A 21,492-nucleotide genomic window follows, 5' to 3' on the forward strand; every position below is an offset into this window, starting at 1 on the left:
AATCCACGTAACATTATGAAATAGCAATATAAAAAAAATTGTAGTCAGTCGGTTTCAAACTAAAACATCAACACGACAAACCAGTCATCGCCGAGACTATATTTAGATAGTCTCGGCTAACCCGTACCGGGTTCACGCTCGTCTCCGCGAAGCATGCGACCGCGTAGTCCATGTACTTACTTAACCGATTTCCTTTCATTTTGAGTTCATTTTTAGAGTAAACACGACATAACTATATATTATTGAATTTAGGAGAAGATGAAAAATACAATGCAATCAATTTTTAATCGGTTTCTGAAAATTCGATATAGAGGAGTCATTGTCATTATGTAGAAATCACCATTCAAGAACACCACTGCTGCATCTTCAATGTTATGTCTTTAAACGCAACAATGCAAAATTGTCTTTATACAGTGTCAAAGTCTACGCAGAGTCTTACAACGTGAACACATTTGTTCATTGTTACACGCAGCCGTTTTTCTTGTCAGATCTGCCATAAACACACCCGATGAACAACCCCCGAGACCCATAAAGCTTTAGAAGTTTTATGGACGAGAGCATCTTGTCAAGTTTGTCAAAGCGCTTGTCGCGAGCGCTGACAAATCGGCGTGTAAAAAAGACGGTGCCGTATTAAAGAAACGTCAGGAGGATAAGACATATATGTACACTGCGAGCGGAACTGTCTTAAACTGCTGTCTCCAGCCCTCCTCAAGAAACTGTTTGATGTCTTGCTAAATTGTTTTATTGTCAGCATAAATTTCACTCTTCTTCCTTGTAATTATGCACGACTTTTCCATAAGGAGACAAGTCGGTCACTTCATTTCCAGAATACAAACGCACATATTGACGCTATGAAAAAGGATACGGACAAAAATCCAGCCAGCCAGCCAGCCAGCAAACCAGCAAGCCAGAATGACCGACTGACGGGCTGACAGACGGTCGGATAGAAGGACGGGCGGACGGGCGGACGGACGGACAAACAGACAGACATACACTGTGCCCGGACAAACTACGACAGAGTTTCTAAATAAGGAGGTGAACAAAAAAATGAAGAAAAAAAAAAACCCAGGAGAGAGAGAAAAAACAACTTGTTGTTGCTGTTGCTATTGTTGTTGTTGGTGCTGTTGTTGCTGTTGCTATTGTTGTTGTTGGTGCTGTTGTTGCTGTTGTTGTCCTCCTTTTTCTCTCCCTCCTGTTTGTATGTTTTTATTTTTCACTAGTCCTTTTTTTTAATTTTTTTTAGAAACTATGTCATATATTTAAATATGTTGAGGGGGAATTTAAATTAGGTGTTGTTGGGGAGGTCAGGGGGAGGGGGGGGGGCTCGAAAGGAGGCGGGACTGGAAATAACTGAGCTGGGGGAGTGGGCGGTGGGGGGTGGGGGTGGGCTCAAAGATAGAACCCCCCCAACCTGTAAATAAAAATAAAAATGGAGAAGGGTAGAAGTTAAAGGGGTAGGCAGGGGTCAGAGAGAAGAATGGGAGGAACATATCCCCACTAATAGAATTTGTAATGAGCTCTTTCGTCGAGACCTCTTGCATTTCGGTCGTCAGATGCAGGAGTGTGAAACGGGGCTTTTGCTGAGGCGAGAGTGGGGGGGGGGGGGGGGGGGGTGGCGGTAGGGAACTGAGATGGGAGGAGCAAGATAATAAGTCCTGGGTAGATTGTTACCACAGTCCACCCTGATAACATTTTAGTGGCTAATTCTTTACCCGGTGGTAGCGAAGAATATTTCCTCTGCTTATGTTATAATAAAAGTTCTGTAGTGTGGTGTTTTTTCTCAACCAAACCACCATCAAACAAGCAAGCAAGCAAGTATGTTTATTCCGTTAGAATACACTAATGCACAAAAAAACCACAAAAAAAAACTACCATAAGTGTTTGTCCAAATACAGCAGTGACTTCGGCAATCCTCCAGGGACATAGAGAAAAGAGTGTCGTTGAGTTCAGAGAGGAAGAGTCAGCACCCCTAACTGCACGTATCAGATACGACCTCCCCGTGTCATAAATGCCACGCTCTGAAAGACAAGTCCACGTGAGATCGAGCAGGAGGAGGAGTAGGAGGAGACTGGGGAGGAGGAGGGTGAGGAGGAAGAGACGAAGACGACGACGAAGAAGAAGGAAAATAAGGAGAACAAGGAGAATTGTCAATAACAAAGAGGAAGCAGAAGAAAGTGAGGAGGAGGAAGGAAAGAAGAATGAAATTTTGAGTAGCAGGAGGAAGAGGAGGAGGAGGAGGAGAAGGAGAAGGAAGAGGAAGAGAGACAGTTTGTTTTGAAAGTCTACCAACGTATCCTTTTAGATTCTGATTTTTTTTGGATAAAACAATAACCATTTCAGTTTTATCAAAGATTCCGATGGTTCGCAGACTGTCTGTCTGACTTATTGGTTATTGATTGTATTTAATTGATGTTTAATGTTTTTTCGTTCTTTAATGAGGTCGTCACAGGGCCGGACTAGGCGAAGAGGAGGGGGGGGTTGCCAGTGGTGGCCCAGGGGGCGGATCAGTTCATTTTATGACTGGTTTTTTTCAAAAGTATATTGTGAAGATATGGGTGTGAAGGCGCGAAGCGCCGAGCCGACGGCGCGAAGCGCCTAGCTTGCTAGGGGGGTCCGGGGGCATGCCCCCCCGGAAAATTTTGAAAAAAAGGATGCAAAATGGTGCAATCTGGTGCATTCTGAGGATGATCATTACCAGTTTCAGGCAGCAGATTGTGTCACTGATTAATACCCCAAAAATTGAAACTCAATGTAAAATAAAGAAATGCATACCTCATTCAATATTTTTATTTTTTTTGGGGGGGGGGGGGTCCGGAAACCCTAGAACCCACCCCCCCCCCCTCGTTGTGGGGGTCAGGGGGCGAAGCCCCCTGAAGCTGACGGGTAGGTCATATTCTGAGATAGGAAAATGGTCGCTCCTTGCATGAAACGGCATAAAATAAACAATAATAAAAAAAAATTAAATAAGTAAGGTACATGTTTAGGCTAGGGGGGGGGGGGGTTGCGCAACCCCCATAACCCCCCCGGTAGTCCGGCCCTGCGTCAGGTCATAAGGGGTGTCGGGGAGTTTACGCAAAGGACCTTCGGCAACTGCACGTATCAGATACGACCTCCCGGTGTCATAAATGCCACGCTGTGAAAGACAAGTCGTCGAGGAAGGCGAGAACTATAGCATGTCGTGGAAGAGAAAAAGGAGGAAGAGTTGGAGGAGTAGAGGGAGAGAAGAAGGAAAAGGAGGAAGAGTTGGAGGAGTAGAGTGGAAGAAGAAGGAAAAGGAGGAAGAGTTGGAGGAGTAGAGGGGAAGAAGAAGGAAAAGGAGGAAGAGTTGGAGGAGTAGAGGGGAAGAAGAAGGAAAAGGAGGAAGAGTTGGAGGAGTAGAGGGAGAGAAGAAGGAAAAGTAGGAAGAGTTGGAGGAGTAAAGGGGGAGAAGAAGGAAAAGGAGGAAGAGTTGGAGGAGTAGAGGGGGAGAAGAAGGAAAAGGAGGAAGAGTTGGAGGAGTAGAGGGGGAGAAGAAGGAAAAGGAGGAAGAGTTGGAGGAGTAGAGGGAGAGAAGAAGGAAAAGGAGGAAGAGTTGGAGGAGTAGAGGGGAGAAGAAGGAAAAGGAGGAAGAGTTGGAGGAGTAAAGGGGGAGAAGAAGGAAAAGGAGGAAGAGTTGGAGGAGTAGAGGGGGAGAAGAAGGAAAAGGAGGAAGAGTTGGAGGAGTAGAGGGGGAGAAGAAGGAAAAGGAGTAAGAGTTGGAGGAGTAGAGGGGGAGAAGAAGGTAAAGAAGGAAGAGTTGGAGGAGTAGAGGGAGAGAAGAAGGAAAAGGAGGAAGAATTGGAGGAGTAGAGGGAGAGAAGAAGGAAAAGGAGGAAGAGTTGGAGGAGTAGAGTGGAAGAAGAAGGAAAAGGAGGAAGAGTTGGAGGAGTAGAGGGGGAGAAGAAGGAAAAGGAGGAAGAGTTGGAGGAGTAGAGGGAGAGAAGAAGGAAAAGGAGGAAGAGTTGGAGGAGTAGAGTGGAAGAAGAAGGAAAAGGAGGAAGAGTTGGAGGAGTAGAGGGGGAGAAGAAGGAAAAGGAGGAAGAGTTGGAGGAGTAGAGAGAGAGAAGAAGGAAAAGGAGGAAGAGTTGGAGGAGTAGAGGGGAAGAAGAAGGAAAAGGAGGAAGAGTTGGAGGAGTAGAGGGAGAGAAGAAGGAAAAGGAGGAAGAGTTGGAGGAGTAGAGGGAGAGAAGAAGGAAAAGGAGGAAGAGTTGGAGGAGTAGAGGGAGAGAAGAAGGAAAAGGAGGAAGAGTTGGAGGAGTAGAGGGAGAGAAGAAGGAAAAGGAGGAAGAGTTGGAGGAGTAGAGGGAGAGAAGAAGGAAAAGGAGGAAGAGTTGGAGGAGTAGAGGGAGAGAAGAAGGAAAAGGAGGAAGAGTTGGAGGAGTAGAGGGGGAGAAAAAGGAAAAGGAGGAAGAGTTGGAGGAGTAGAGGGGGAGAAGAAGGAAAAGGAGGAAGAGTTGGAGGAGTAGAGGGGGAGAAGAAGGAAAATGAGGAAGAGTTGGAGGAGTAGAGGGGGAGAAGAAGGAAAAGGAAGAATGTTGACGGATAGGCGACTTCTGAAGTCAATTGACACATCCTGTAACACGTAAATTAATTTCTGGTATGAACGACTGTCAGAGAAGTGTAAGTTTAATTTTGTTTCTGCGTTTCGATTCCGTTTATCTTTCCTATTTGTTTCTAATCGTGTTTTTCATCTATTACTCTTTGTTTGTTTGTTTGTTTGTTTGTATCGTTTCTTTTCTTTGCGTTTTATAGGGTATTTGGAAGAATGGCAACGATTAGTAGGTGTTTCGACATAAATTTGTCTCTGCTGTTGTTCCCAACTTATGGAACACTATACATTTAGATTGCTTCAGGTCAATATTGCAACCATTTATATTCCATTGTTTTGTTAAATTTTCTTTTGATTAACGATATTACCCGCTATTACGAGCTAGTCGTGTGACAGAGAGTTTTCTTGCACACGAGACTGTAGATGTTTCACGACGGCTTTAGCCGGAGTGAAACAGCAGCAGTCGAGTGTGCAAGAAAACTCTCTGTCACACGACTAGCTCGTAATGGCGATTATGTCTCACAGCATAGGCATAGAAAGATATAAATGAGTTTTTGGGGACGAAATAACAGGCACAAAACCAGACTGACAACACAATTGCCTTTTCACACATACCGTACACACGCATGCGCGCAGAAGATAGATCCAATTCGTTTCGTGTCTTTTTCTGGTTGAATGCATTTAACAAAGTATCAACCAACGTTTCAATCTTTCAATGAACAAAATAAACTTTTTTTTTAACCAAACAGCACAAACCAACGAAAGCTAAACACACAAACACACGCGCGCACTAACACAGATTGAATGCAAAGCGCGAACGAACACGGAGAATTTTTGTAGGTCAGGTCGTGGGAAAGTCCACCCGAAATGTTCCACAGGGGAACTGGTTGTGTTTGGATTGTTCTTTTTCTCACAGTGATGTTGATGTTGTTTACAGTGCAGTTTTGAAAGAATATTTTCCGAATTTGGGGCACACTTTCGTCTTTCGGTTCGTTTATCTTGTCGAAGTAACATTCGAGTGTTTCTAAATCCAAACCTTCCATCACCGCTGGTGCAGATTAGACCTGCCTGACTGTCTGCGTGCGTGTTAGAACTGAAGACGAAGCCTCAATCGCCAAAGCGTCACCCATCTGTAGGTTCTGAGCATCGGATGTACGTTGATACGTGGTAAGATCCGCACGGAACTGTCTATGCAACTTTTCCTAGTCACAGGTGTAAGGTTCGATCTTTTCTTTGCAATTTCGTCCTCTGTGTACGTAGCAAAGCGTTTCACCATTTTCGGTTTTCGTTGCAGACGACGATAGTGAAAGTAGTACCTATTGTTTTGTTTTGACCTTTCGTATTCAGGGTTCTTCATTGAAGCTTGGTAAAGGGACCGTGTCGTGTAAGTGGAAAGTTGACGAAGCTTTTGAAAACAGAAATTGAATGAAGAAGAAAATGTGGCTTTCAGTTATATACAGGAGAACGGGGTTGGTGTTATTCTTTTACCGTCAAACACTTAGTACACAGATAAAACGTGATTGACTGACAAAGGCCTGTTGGCACACTATTCAGAATGCACAACAAAATGTAACAACGCTTTGATACCCATTTTTCTACGTTCGTGATCACTTGAAATGAATACTGAAAACATAAGTGTTTAAGGTAGTGACTGAATGTATGTAAAGGTAAAAAAATTCAGAAATAAATGCATAATCAAAATAATTGATTTCGGCATCAAAGCGTGTAACATACAATCTTGCACACGTTTGCTTTAGTAGTGGCAAAGAAGGAATGCGTGTGACATATAGAATTTCTTACACGCATGAGAATGTTTCTGGAGGGTCCACTAGGCATGCACCAAAACTCGCTGATATGTACATGTTTAAGCATTTGCTTTTTGTACGGATCCAAATATCACATTTTAAGTTTTGTTCACAACAAAGCCCCAGCAAATTCTGGGATTAGAAATTAGTTCCCATCAGCTTTCATCGCTTCTGTAACAGGAGAAGCATCTGATCTCCAACTGTTGGGGTCACATTGCAAAGTTTGCAGACGAAGCGGAGATAAGAACAGAGCCTTTCACGAGATCGCTACTCCATGGAGCGCCTGTCAGCGTCCTCGTCACTGATGACCATCTACTTCGGATGGGGCAACAACACGAGCGGAATTGAAAGTGTCACGTTGAAAACACTTAAAGTATCAAATGTAGTCGATTTTACAAACGTAGTGTCTCGATGTCGTTACTCTTGCGGTACTGTCATTCTGTTTGTTGAAAAACAAACAAACTAACAAACAAGCATGCAAACAAAGAAAGAAAGAAAGAAACAAACAAACAAACAAAACGACGAAAGAATGTTTTGAGGTAGAAAAGAAAAATCAAAGTAGGCATATACGTGTAAGTTTCCAATTCACGTGTGTTTCTCTTTACGAACAAGACATTCATTATTGTTTTTGTTTATTGCAAAAAGAGAATAAATCCTCGAGTGTGATTTGTACTACCTGTATAGCTGACAGTGATTGCTGTAATATCTCTTCATGAAGCAACACAGTTGAAGCAGGATATTGTATCTCTAAGTTTGTTTACTACCTCGAACCATAAAAGCTAAAACCGCCACACCCGTTCTAATCTAGACCCACAGGTTTCGGTTGTATCCTCCTCATTTGTCTCCGATTGTGCTGCCAACAGGAAAGGGGAGTGAAGTCATCTATCGTTCACTCGACACCTAAGATTCGGAGGACCCCCTCGCCCTGAAACTTACTCGTAGAGAGAGTAAGGAGGGTGTTCTTGCTCTCTTTGGAGGGGGCAAGACAATGCAGCGAGTGACACGTGCTGACCCCAGAATGCTAGACCCTTCGTCTCAACCCGACCCACTGTGACCCAACCTGACCCACCGTGACCCAAACGCTCGACGTTGTCTCGTCGGTGTCACGTCGTGAGATATCGTTATCATCGAAAGTCGTTTGTTTGCTTGTGTATCAAGGGTACTCTGCTGCCACGTTGCCGTGAAATATCTGTGTATGTATCTGTGTTAGTGTCAGTAGAAGTTGCATGTTTTGTCAGACATTGTAAAAGATTTTTTTGATGTCACTGTTCGCTGGTGTCATCAGATGTCAGAATCAAAATTCCTTGCTTATTGCGTATTGGAGTATATGTCAGGAACTCTAATCCGATTTGACACGAAGGGCCGAAGGCGTTGAGTATGAGCGATTTGAACAATCTTCCAATCGTCTCTGTCCGACACTGTCACGGCAGTCTAAAGGAAGAAACCACTTCACCACGTTTACAACAGTTACACGCAGGTTCTAAACTTACTATATATAGTCTTGAGTCGAGCGTTTGAAAATGTCTGAGCCTGAAGGCGGGCGTAACTTACACCTCGTGGTATCAGCCTGCCTTAGACGGAGATGAGGACGGCAGTTGGCCAGATGGCCAGAATAGTGCGCTGCATTTTCCTGCATAGAACTAATATAAGGCGCGTCTGCCGCGACGATGCCTGAGCTAAACATTGGTGGGCACTGCTCACAGCCCGGCACACGGCACTGTAAACATTCCCCGTCCATTCACCTCTCTCGCCACCATCCGCCCTACCCTTGGTCTCATGCCTGTATACCTCAGTTCCTAGTAAGTGAACTGCTTAGTTCTAATACCCTTATTTCTGCTCATCTTCTGAAACATCTTCGTTTACAAAAAGACTTGTTTGTTGCTTTTTGTTTACTTTACTCCCTTCCTTTTTTTTCTACCTGTGTTTGTTTTTTTAGATCGTAGTTTTATTTCTGTTTTTGTCCAAACCGTACCTACTATCCTTCATGGTTCCACTGTCTCTTTCATTTGCATTCACTCTCTTTTGGGATTTGTGTTCTTATCTCATTTTTCTAGATCCACCACACTTTGTCTCACTTGGTAGTTCAGAAAGAAGGTCTTAGACTCAAGGGAGACTATCCAGGGGTTATCAGCTTCAAAGAGCGCGGTGTGGGTGTTTTGTCCGTGAAATGTGGGTGTTCTAAGGACTCAGGACAACTGAAATCTGAGAATATTGATTGCTCTCTTTCCAGCTGGTCTTCAAGGTGTAAAAGATACCTTCTTTCCCTGATACAGAATCGAGTACACCACCACAGATCTGACCAGGATTTGACGTGAGACATAGACATCCTGCCACTTGGACACATACCTTTTCTTTATTTGGTGTTCAACGTCGTTTTCAACCATTCAAGGTTATATCGCGACGGGGAAAGGGGGGAGATGGGATAGGGGAAAGAGGGGAGATGGGATAGAGCCACTTGTTAATTGTTTCTTGTTCACAAAAGCACTAATCAAAAAATTGCTCCAGGGGCTTGCAACGTAGTACAATATATGACCTTACTGGGAGAATGCAAGTTTCCAGTACAAAGGACTTAACATTTCTTACATACTGCTTGACTAAAATCTTTACAAACATTGACTATATTCTATACAAGAAACACTTAACAAGGGTAAAAGGAGAAACAGAACCGTTAGTCGCCTCTTACGACATGCTGGGTAGCATCGGGTAAATTCTTTCTCGTCCCAACCAATATGGGACTCCCCCTAACCCGCGGGGGGTAAAAGGACACATACCCAAAATGTGCATCCTGCATGGCTGCTTTCTGTGCAGAGTGCCATTTTTTTTTTATTGCAAGTGGCTTTTTAAAGGTGGTCGTCTACATTTTTGCTTTTTTTCTCAATAATCTTATGGTTAGATTTCGCTAAAAAAAGTTATGTCAGATGATGAATGAACCATGGGGAAAAAAAGTTATAGAAAAAAAATATAATTATGTAAAAAAAGATTTTATTTTTGGGTAGCGTGACTCACGCTTCCAATATTTTGTTTTCTGTTTGCTGAGAACATGTGCTTTGCCTAAAAATACTGACCAATCAAATTCATGTCACTATGCTTATAACCACGCCCAAACAAGTGCAGCAACAGTTTGACACTGGAGCGCTGTCCACGCTTTTTTTTAAACGCACGAAATGCACGGGATTTGAGAGGAGCTTTGCGCTTGGTATTTTCCAAATAAGGATATCCTACTATGAGTACTACGCTGGAATACAACAATGAATTTTCAAACGGCTACACTGGCTTCGTCTTTCCTGATCGAAAGGGGGTGTATTGTTGATAATTGTAGACACTAGACTCTGCATTTTAATGGTCAAATGGCGATTTCGGTATAAAAATGCAGACAAGGACCTTTAAGAAATCAACCCCCTCAAAAAAAGGTCTCGTTTATACCCTGAAGACCAGCTGGAAAGACAGCAAACAATTTTCTCAGATGTCAGTTGTCCTGAGTTCCTAGAACTAAATTAATCTTGCATTGGCATACGTGTCAGTTACACAACTACTTCTTCTACTAAATTTAGTCTTTATTTCCAATTTTGTCTTTATATGTCTGACATAATGTTCAAAATTATCAACGTTAAAACATAGCAGCATGTATATACTGTGATAATTTTAGTCAGCCTTGGTCTTTATCAAGTCTGGGTATCTTAGCAATCTATCTGTTTCAGATTTCAACCATGGTTCATTAAGGAGACCTACATATATGTACCCTAAATATACAGTCTTCTGAATCTTCTTGCCATTGAAAAACAGGCAGAAAAGGTTGAGAAATAATCCAGTTCAGTTCTGGAGAGAGGTTGAGGCGGACGTAGTGAGTGTGTATGGTTTCGTGGTGGTTTGGAATGAGACAGGTCGGTTGATTGATCAATCTGTGATACCCAGAATGATGAGGATAAATTATAGTGGGGTCATTTCCTGTGAGAATCTGACCTTGTCTAATCAACACAACATACAGAGTGAAATATAATTCGGGGAGAGAGAGAGAGAGAGAGAGAGAGAGAGAGAGAGAGAGAGAGAGAGAGAGAGAGAGAGAGAGAGAGAGAGAGAGAGAGAGAGAGAGAGAGAGAGAGAGAGAGAGAGAGAGAGAGAGAGAGAAGACAGACGAACGGACGGACGGACGGACGGACGGAAAGACAAACAGACAGACAGACAGACAGACAGACAGACAGACGGGCGGACGGACGGACGGACGGACGGACGGACGGACGGACGGACGGACGGACGGACGGACGGACGGACGGACGGACGGAAAGATAAACAGACAGACAGACAGACAGACAGGCAGAGAAGAGCACGTGTGGTCGCTCAAAGTTGAAGCTTGGCAGGGCCTAGTCAAGACAGGGGCGAAGGATAAGAACTCTTCAGTCTCGAGAGGCGGGGAAAGGGCTAGGAGCAAGAGTTGCCGGTCCTGATAAAGACAAGGGGGAGATAAGTGTAAATATATGTACACTCTGGCATGGATGGCACGCCGAAGATAGCTGCAAGCACAAAACACATGCAGATGTATTTACTCTTTTTGCTACTACTGCAGCAGTCATTTGGAATAATGTGTTTTTGTCTATGCTGAAGGGTACTATGACAACATTCTCGAGGTAGACAGGTCGTTTAAGTTTGAGAGGTTTTGTAACTTTTGAAGAAGAATAAAAATACACAAACGAACAAACGCAGAAACAAATAAATCAACCAACTAACCAACCCATCCAACAGCAAGCAACAAATCGTCCAATTTTTCTCTGAAGAAGGCGATTTTTAGAAAGGCCAAAGACATTGTTAAAAAACTTTCTGATGTTTTCAGTGGTGTGCCTTCGAATTCTGACCGCGTTTTCGATAGTCTGACATTGCTGTTGCCCTTTATAGTTCTTTTTTTTCTGTTCTTTTTCTTCTTCTTTGTTTGCTAAATTACCATTGACAGTGTACATGGAGAGACTGAGTGAACGGGTAGGTATACGTATCTCTAGAATTCAACAGCTGAAGTGCATGCTGACTCCCCCAAAGCTACCCCTGGCTGTCTGTGCAGGGTCGGTCCTCCAAGAAAGTCTTTGTAAGCGTGGTATGGCGGATACGGTGTGTGGTATGATAATGTGTTGTTTGTTATTACTTCCTTGCGTGCGCGCGCGCTCGTATATATATATATATGTGTGTGAGTGTGTGTGTGTGTGTGTGTGTGTGTGTGTATGTGTGTGTGTGTGTGTGCATGTGTGTGTGTGTGTGTGTGCGTGCGTGCGTGCGTGCGTGAGTGAGTGTGTGCGTGTGTGTGTGTGCGTGTGTGTGTGAGTTTTTGCGTGTGTGTGTGTGTGTGTGCGTGTGTGTGTGTGTGTGTGTGTGTGTGTGTGTGTGTGTGTGTGTGTGTGTGTGTGTGTGTGTGAGCGTGTGCGCGTATGCGCGTGTCTGTGTATGTGTGTGTTTTGCTCGTTGTTTTAAGTATGACTCTGCTTGTTTTTTATTTTGTTCATTTTTGGGCACCAGTCCACTCCGCCAATAGTTGTGCATTATATGTTTGAAAAACAGCCGCAGATTTGGTTAAATTGTCCCAAAATGGCTGAATAAAGAGAATCCGAATAAACATATTCAAAATGCAACATTTCTCAGGGCTCCCCATAGACGTTCTGCCTATCGAGGGTCCAGTGAGCCCAATGTTTATAATTAGAGGGTCAAAGCATCCCCTTATCGGATATCAAGACCAGGAGGACTTTGGAAATGTTGGACCTAATTCATAAAAACGTTATTTGTCATATCGGTTAGCTTTACACTGCAAATCCGCATCGGTACAAACCATGCAATTTTCAGGTTAAGTGCGTCCAGGGAATTTCAAGTTCCTGTTTTCTGGGTTCTAGTGCGTACGGACGCACAGTTTTGGGAGCCTTTTTCTTTTTTTTACTATAGGAATTGTTTTTTTCATGTTCTGTACATATACAAAACGTTTCAGGGTTCATTGCTTCAGCATCATGGGTAGCCTAAATTGCTGAAAAAAACTTTTACCGCGGTGTTGCCATCATTTCCGCCTGCTATCGATCGCACAAAACGTCTGATTTCCTGATCCCTGAGTATCTCATACAATTTTCAACGAATTCACGCCTCGGAATATTTTTCTCCACCAGCTATCACAGGGGAGAAAAAAAAAGTAGAGACTCGCAGATTTATCTCCCCTGCGCGACGGTGATTGCACAGTATGTTGCGCATGCGCTCGTCGATTGCTCAATCACACAAGCGGAAATGACGCTAGTTGTCCAGCATGGCGCCTGTCCTGCCACCTAGCGAGTAAAACTGTCTGATGGAGGCCCTACTCCTCAGCAACCGTCGACATCTTGAGCGGAGCAGAAGTGAAAAATCGCCCCATGTTGGGTGAGGGTGTCGGAGAAAGAAGATTGCACGCCGTAATTACCTCCCGCTAGTCGGGAGCTCTCTAGCGTGCTAAGTGCAATACCAGTCCCTCTCTCGCCATGGCGGTCCGAATGCGGAGTCTCCGAACTAATTATTTCTCTCATAAATCTCCATTTCGCTCTTCTTCCCTGGTTTTTGGTGTTCCGACTCTCCTCTTCCCCCCTCCACTGCTCCCCCCTCCTTCTTCTACATTGTCGTCTTACGCCCTCTGTTATCTTCTTCATGCTTTTGGTTCGTTTGTCCGAACCATCATCATCTGTGTTCGAAACTTCTCTGTTTCAGAACTGGAAGTATCTTCACTACAGCACCTAAAATAGCACATTCCTGAATAAATGTCAAATTATGAATTTATTTATTGATAATACATTACTTTTAAAATTGTTACATTTGCAACAATACAAATGCCGTGACAAAGTTGTTGCTATTCCTAACAGAAATTTGTTACAACGTCCCCATATGATCTCTACCTTTGATTCTTGCGTCGATGAATAAGATAGTTGTACTCCCTGTGGTTCGCTTCAGGCACGCGTTGCCTCAGAATGTTTAACCAGTATATATTTAATAGTTATATCTATTTATATAAATATATTGAATGGTTCATAAAACACCAAATTCTCATCCCGCAAGCCATCTCAAGGTATCATAGACCAAGAGTCTATGGTTACAAATATATATGACGTTAAATGATGTTTTGTTGTCGTAGGATTTTGATTGTACAGCGCTTTGAGCAGGTTAAACCCTGGATACATGCGCTATAGAAATATTATGCATTATCATTATTATTATTATATATGTTTCGTGCCGACTTCACGGAACATTAATGATAATATTATATTGCAAGCACCACTACGACTACATCCACAGCTACAATTTACTTCTAGCCACCACAACCAACTTTCTCACCACATATTCAAAACGATTACAACTCCCCAATCCTCCATACCTTCCACCAATACTCAGAAACCCCAGTTCACGATCTCAATCCTCGTCTGGCCTCCAATGATATTCCCACGCGGGTCAACGTCTGATTAGAGGCCCACGTCTGGTCTAGAGGGCTCTGATTTATCGTTCCCGAAGAGGTAGCCCAAATTAGGCCTCAGCCCCCTCCATTCAAAGCCTAGAACGCTCTCACCTTCAACTCGTAACGATATTGGAATATTAATAAATTATGTGGAGTTGTCACGCGGGGCCTTTTACCTTTTTGAAGTGTGGCGGGCAATCTCGGGAAAAGTCGTCTGCTCTGCTCGCAGCTTGGACGAGAGTTGTGTACCTTGGATAACTATAGTGCGAGGCCAGGTGAGCACGTGTTTCGGTTCAGACAAGTTTGGATTGTGATTTCCTGAATTGTTGTGAACAGTTTTTTTTTTTTTTTTTTTTTTTTTTTTTTTTTTTGGGGGGGGGGGGGGTATTGTTATGCTTGTTTGTATGATGCACGTACCATGATTTTGTCATCTACGTGTTTGGAAGTGCTGCGTTTTTTTGGGTGTTTTTCTTGTCACTGAGACTCTCCAGTGGTTGGGTCCATTCGGCACCATGTGTGTGTGTGTATTTTGTTGTTCCTGACAATTTTTGAAATTGTATTTGTTCTACATTGCAAGATTGACATGATGATCATACACACACACACACACACACACACACACACACACACACACACACACACACGCACACACGCACGCATGCACGCACACGCACACACACACACACACACATACACACACACACACACACACACACACACACACACACACACCGTGGCACAAACACACACATACACACAAACAAAGTGAAACAAAAACAATAAAAGGAAACGTTTCCACTTCAGTTTATTTTCTACTGCAAACCACAGAACATTTTCTTACAATCATACTGCAGACGAAAAAGGGAACAAAGAAATAATCAACAAATGAAGATAAGAGAACTGAAACTTTACGCAAGTTTAAAAAGCTTGCCACTTAACTTCAAAAATGTGTGTGTGTGTGTGTGTGTGTGTGTGTGTGTGTGTGTGTGTGTGTGTGTGTGTGTGTGTGTGTGTGCCTGTCTCTCTGTGACTGTGTGTGTAAGTCTGTGTGTGTGTCAGTATGTGTGTCTGTAACGTTTGAAACAAATACCATTCCTTCGCACTGCCTATCTCTCCCGTTTGTTTGTAGTTTCATTTTCTTTTTCAACCTTTTTTGTGTGTGCCTGTATATGCGCGCGTGCGTATTTAGAGCTAGATGGATACATTGATTGTTGGCGAGTCGAAGAATGGATTGACGAAGGTAAATATGCATGAGATATAATACGCTGTACACTATACATTATAAATTAAGTACTCATCCCTTTATCTCCATCTCCGCCTTTAATTTTTTTTGAAAACTATCCACACACGCACGCAAACACATGCACTTTCTTCTCACCCACATCAAAAACAACAACTTACCTTTCAAGCATCTCCCAAGAAACGAGAACCACGACAGCAGACCTCTTCTCTCCGTCGTGTCAGTATTGAACGCACCCAGCAATTCCCGACAAGCAGGTATTGATACAGTCTACCTGTGAACAATCATCAGACGACGCAGGCGAGGCTATTAAGGTAAGATATGAGGACAGGGCGGCAAAATACGCTGATAAAAGGAAGCGTTCAAGGAGTGAACAGGTAGAAATCAATTCCTCGCAACGAGAAATCGACCGGACACGACGATATCTGTCATACGGCGTTGTCGCGAGGACGAGAGATAAACGGCGACGTTTATTGTCGTTACCTTCAAGTGTGGAACGGGATTAAAACAGTGAGGTGGGGAAAAAAGACAGAAAGGAAGTGTTGATATTCTGCTGCATTTCGCACATAGACAGACACGCTGACAGACGCACAAACGGGCGCACAGACAGACAGATACACAGACACAAAAAGAGGCACACCGACACAAGTATACATCACACCATAGCACACACAATTATGGCGACACAGACACAGACAGACGGGCAGATGCAATCAGATACTCGCAGGGAGACAAAGGGAGCTGGATGAAACAGAATAAGGGAGAACACAAATAGAGACAGACAGAGATAGGCAAACTACACAGATGGACAAGCGGACTCCCAGACACACATCCAGACAGAAAGTCAGAGAAACAAGCTGACACATGCAGACATAACACACACACAGACACACATCCAGACAGAAAGTCAGAGAAAAAAGCAGACATATGCAGACATAACACACACACACACAGACACACATCCAGACAGAAAGTCAGAGAAACATGCAGACACATGCAGACATAACACACACACACAGACACACATCCAGACAGAAAGTCAGAGAAACATGCAGACACATGCAGACATAACACACACACACAGACACACATCCAGACAGAAAGTCAGAGAAACAAGCTGACACATGCAGACATAACACACACACACAGACACACATCCAGACAGAAAGTCAAAGAAACAAGCTGACACATGCAGACATAACACACACACAGACACACATCCAGACAGAAAGTCAGAGAAACAAGCTGACACATGCAGACATAACACACACACACAGACACACATCCAGACAGAAAGTCAGAGAAACAAGCAAACACATGCAGACATAACACGCACACACACAGACACACATCCAGACAGAAAGTCAGAGAAACAAGCAAACACATGCAGACATAACACACACACACAGACACACATCCAGACAGAACGTCAGAGAAACAAGCTGACACATGCAGACATAACACACACACACAGACACACATCCAGAGAGAAAGTCAGAGAAACAAGCTGACACATGCAGACATAACACACACACACAGACACACATCCAGACAGAAAGTCAGAGAAACAAGCAGACTCATGCAGACATAACACACACACACACAGACACACATCCAGACAGAAAGTCAGAGAAACAAGCAGACACATGCAGACATAACACACACACAGACACACATCCAGACAGAACGTCAGAGAAACAAGCTGACACATGCAGACATAACACACACACACAGACACACATCCAGACAGAAAGTCAGAGAAACAAGCTGACACATGCAGACATAACACACACACACAGACACACATCCAGACAGAAAGTCAGAGAAACAAGCTGACACATGCAGACATAACACACACACACAGACACACATCCAGACAGAACGTCAGAGAAACAAGCTGACACATGCAGACATAACACACACACACACACAGACACACATCCAGACAGAAAGTCAGAGAAACAAGCAGACTCATGCAGACATAACACACACACACACAGACACACATCCAGACAGAAAGTCAGAGAAACAAGCAGACTCATGCAGACATAACACACACACAGACACACATCCAGACAGAACGTCAGAGAAACAAGCTGACACATGCAGACATAACACACACACACAGACACACATCCAGACAGAACGTCAGAGAAACAAGCTGACACATGCAGACATAACACACACACAGACACACATCCAGACAGAAAGTCAGAGAAAAAAGCAGACATATGCAGACATAACACACACACAGACACACATCCAGACAGAACGTCAGAGAAACAAGCTGACACATGCAGACATAACACACACACACAGACACACATCCAGACAGAAAGTCAGAAAAACAAGCAGACACATGCAGACATAACACACACACACAGACACACATCCAGACAGAAAGTCAGAGAAACAAGCAGACTGTGACATGCAGACATAACACACACACACAGACACACATCCAGACAGAACGTCAGAGAAACAAGCTGACACATGCAGACATAACACACACACAGACACACATCCAGACAGAACGTCAGAGAAACAAGCTGACACATGCAGACATAACACACACACAGACACACATCCAGACAGAAAGTCAGAGAAACATGCAGACACATGCAGACATAACACACACACACAGACACACATCCAGACAGAAAGTCAGAGAAACAAGCAGACACATGCAGACATAACACACACACACACAGACACACATCCAGACAGAAAGTCAGAGAAACAAGCAAACACATGCAGACATAACACACACACACACAGACACACATCCAGACAGAAAGTCAGAGAAACAAGCTGACACATGCAGACAATAACACACACACACAGACACACATCCAGACAGAAAGTCAGAGAAACATGCAGACACATGCAGACATAACACACACACAGACAAGCAGACAGAAAGACAGACAGACAGACAGACAGACAGACAGACAGACAGAGATAAACCCTCCCCATCCCCGGCCATCAAGCATTTACGTACTAAAAAAAAAAAAACCCCACAAAAAACAAAAAACAACAGAAGATGAATAACATATATACACAGAAAAAACCACCACTTCCAGTCGGCAATGGCGGATTCGGTGGAACAAAAAGAGGAGAAGGAGGAGGAGGAAGAAGAGGAGGAAGGTAGAGGGGGGCTGGATAGCCTATCAGCAGAGCGCACTGATTAGACAGAGCAGTATCGATTGAGACCAGTGTCCACTCAGTCACTGCCACGGCTGGCGGCAACACCCGCTAACAACACGGCCAGACCCGGTGGTCTGCCCGGCCATGCTGGATTCAAGCTGCCCAGCCTTTGGTCCTACATTTAACAGTGTTCCATTCCTTTATGCAAAGACATCAGAAGAGCAATCATTTGTGTTTCAGAAAACTGCAGCTAACTACACTGTTTTGCCTGTTTTGTTTAAATTCAATTTTCTTCAAGCTGCTCAGCGTTTTGTCCTTAGATACAGTGGTACAGTGTTTCATTGCTTTATACAAAGACATCAGAAGAACAATCATTTGTGTTTCAGAAAACTTCAGCTAACTACACTGTTTTGCCTATTGTTTAAAAAAACACCTGTTTTCTTGATGTTTGGAAGGTTTCTTTTTTTCATTTCTGAACCAAATACCATATAGTTTTATGATTTCGAAAATAAAAATACAAAAACACATTGACTGCTAACGTTCCAAATTCAAAGGAAAAAAATAACAACAATATGGTAAGGTTCTGGAACACTTTAATTCTAACAAAACAAGCCTTTCACGAGTGCATAGTCCCATATGCAATGGTCTTAATAGCGAACAGACAGACAAACACATGAAGCGCAAACGTATCCCAGAAAGAGTTGATTGTGTTCAATCTATGGCAAGATGGCCAGAGTCATACTTTGTGAAAACATCCGTGTTTTAGAAAACACTGCTCTTCTGCTGTTGTCCCCACTTCTTCTCCATTTTCAGCTTTTTGTAAAAATGTGTTTCCATCTTTGACTCAAAGACAATGGTTTTAAAAATATGTAGATGCTACAATGCTTCTACCTCACACTGCCCAGTTTTTCTGAGTCTTCTTCATTAATTTTCATGGCCTTTCGGGGGGGGGGGGGGGGGGGCTGGAGAAGGGTTGATCTGATTCCGTTTTTGAAGCTAAGACCATGATCTCTAGTCTAGTACTGCTCCCTTTACACAGCTCATCTCCTCTGCTTTTCGGCTCTATCTTCTCCTCTTCATCGCCAGTTTTTTGGTATAGACTTGTTTCCACGCACGTTTGAAACAAATACCATTCCTTCGCACTGCCTGTCTCTCCCGTTTGTTTATATATTTTCTTCTTCTTTTTCAACCTTTTTTTGTTGACTGGGTTCCACTTTTTAGACAACGCGATTTCCAAAAAAATATTGCTGCCTTCGCCCGGCCTACCCAATTTGTCTGTTTGTATTGTCTTGTAATTGTTTTTCTGTTTTCATTGTTTTTAATACGGTCTGCATTTTTGGAAACGAAAGATCATGATTTATTGTATAACACTGCTTCCTTACACTACCGTTCTCTTCTATTTCTCTTTTTTTTCTTCTATAGGGACGGGTTTTCATTTTTGAACCAAAGAGCATCCCGGTTTTACAGTAGGCTTACATTCAGGTACCTAACAGTCCCGTCTCTTGTTTATTTCCTTCTTTTTGATACAGTTGACACACCCCCCCCCCTCCCCCGCCCCTTTCCCTTTTAGACTTCCCCCATTTCATGACCTACTTCTCTCACATTTTTGTTCATTAGGTCTGTACATTGACCTCTATGTCAGACTCACTTCCTTCAAAGACCTGATGATTTTGTATTCATAAATGTTGCGGTCATAATAGAGGGGATTCACTGTACCGAGCTTTTCATTGTGTAGTCCAGTTTGGTTTCTAGTTGTGCTTCAAAGAAGACCATAATTATTCTGGAAAAAATAGAATGCACAAATTGTAGATGACAAGAAGATACGGTAAAATATAAAACCGTTATTCCGTCCTATCATTAAGTCTGTTTTAATTGTTCGTGCTACTTCTTCTTCTGTTCTTTTCTTTTCTGTTCTTTATTTTGCTTGATAGCTTATTTTTCTTTTACTAGTAAATTTTAGTTCCTCCAGACAAGTTTTCTGTTTTTCCAAGTCCAACTTTTGTTTCCCCTATTTTCTCCATTTTCTCCAACCACGAGTGTTCTGTGAAATGGCTTTCTCAAAACAATCTTCTCGGAGCTCGTTTTCTTCCTTGTCTATAAACACAAGTCCTTCTAGCGCCGAACTTTTCTTTTTTTGTGTTAGTGTTCCCACGGTTGGCAGGTTGAGCTGTGAGTGTGTTAGTGAACACCGACAGGGTATCGGTCCCTCCAGAACGCTGGTGATGACAACAGACATTCCATTTCCCCCCTTACCCCTCCTCTACCCTCCATTTCTACACCCCATCACCCCCACACACTCCCTTGCACTCCCTCCTGCCGCCTACGTTTTCTCCCAGGCTACTACCTCCTTACCTGTGCCTGCCTTGTGACTATTTGGGTTTTTTCTTTTTATTTTCATCAGAGCAAAGATATTTTACAGCTACGCTGCGTCGAAAATCTTTAATCAGAATACTGTAAAACGGATGGTGGATTTTGCGACAAGATGCGGAAGAGGATTTTGCAGCAAACTGCGACATCGGGTTTTGAACAAAATACTGCGACAGTGTATTTTGAGACAAACCGAGACAGCATGCGACATGCTATCTATAGAATCTGCGACAGACACATTTTTTTACGTGTGCGAGCGGGTGCGGATGCATTTTTGATTGTGCGTGGATGAATGTAGGTGCATGCGCGCGTGAGGATGTAATACGTATGTGCATTCCTCTCTAAATAAGGTTCACTGTTGTTGCACGTGCGCACTGGCGCTTCCTTATACAATCTTATCTGCGCTTTTCCTGCTTATGACATATTGACAAAATGGCTGTCGGTCTCATTAATAAAAACACCCACAACACAAAGAAGCATGGACGACAAACGGTGTGGAAAAACAAGACCGGTCTTGCCGAAAACGACATTTTGATGAAGAGGCCCCGTCTTGTACAAGACTGAGGGGAATTGTTTATTCAAATGTGCAGTCAAGTGCTTTAAAGTAATGTTTGCTTTTGCTGTTTGCATACATGTGGAGTTCGTTTTAGGCAAAGTTGGATTTGACGTGACATCTTAGGCTTTGTTTGCCATTTTTGGATATTACGTGTGTTTCAGTGTCTTGGGTAAAGCCATGGTTGTTCTGTGAAACTTGAAGTGGGTCAATTTTGTTTTATTTAAATTCGGAGGCTAGTGCTTTTAATGTCATGTTTGCTTTTGCAGTTTATTGGTATTGTTTGTTGTAGATGCTGTAAAGCTGCTTTTTATAGTTTGGACATGGGTTTCGTTATTTTTATTTTTTTCTCAGTAAAAAAAAATCTGAAAAGGGTAGGTT

The 21,492-nt window shown here is 43.1% G+C and overlaps 1 long non-coding RNA gene across 1 annotated transcript in view; it reads right to left on the reverse strand.

Moving 5' to 3' along the window:
- Positions 1 to 14,608: 14,608 nt before the first annotated feature.
- Positions 14,609 to 21,492, reverse strand: part of LOC138953207 (uncharacterized) — a 69,457-nt gene continuing 62,573 nt past the window's right edge. The window contains exon 3 of the long non-coding RNA XR_011451513.1: positions 14,609 to 15,318. This is a non-coding gene — a long non-coding RNA (uncharacterized lncRNA). The remainder of the gene's footprint in view (positions 15,319 to 21,492) is intronic.

Source organism: Littorina saxatilis, linkage group LG17, assembly GCF_037325665.1.
Source record: "Littorina saxatilis isolate snail1 linkage group LG17, US_GU_Lsax_2.0, whole genome shotgun sequence".
NCBI classification, from domain to species: Eukaryota; Metazoa; Mollusca; class Gastropoda; order Littorinimorpha; family Littorinidae; genus Littorina; species Littorina saxatilis.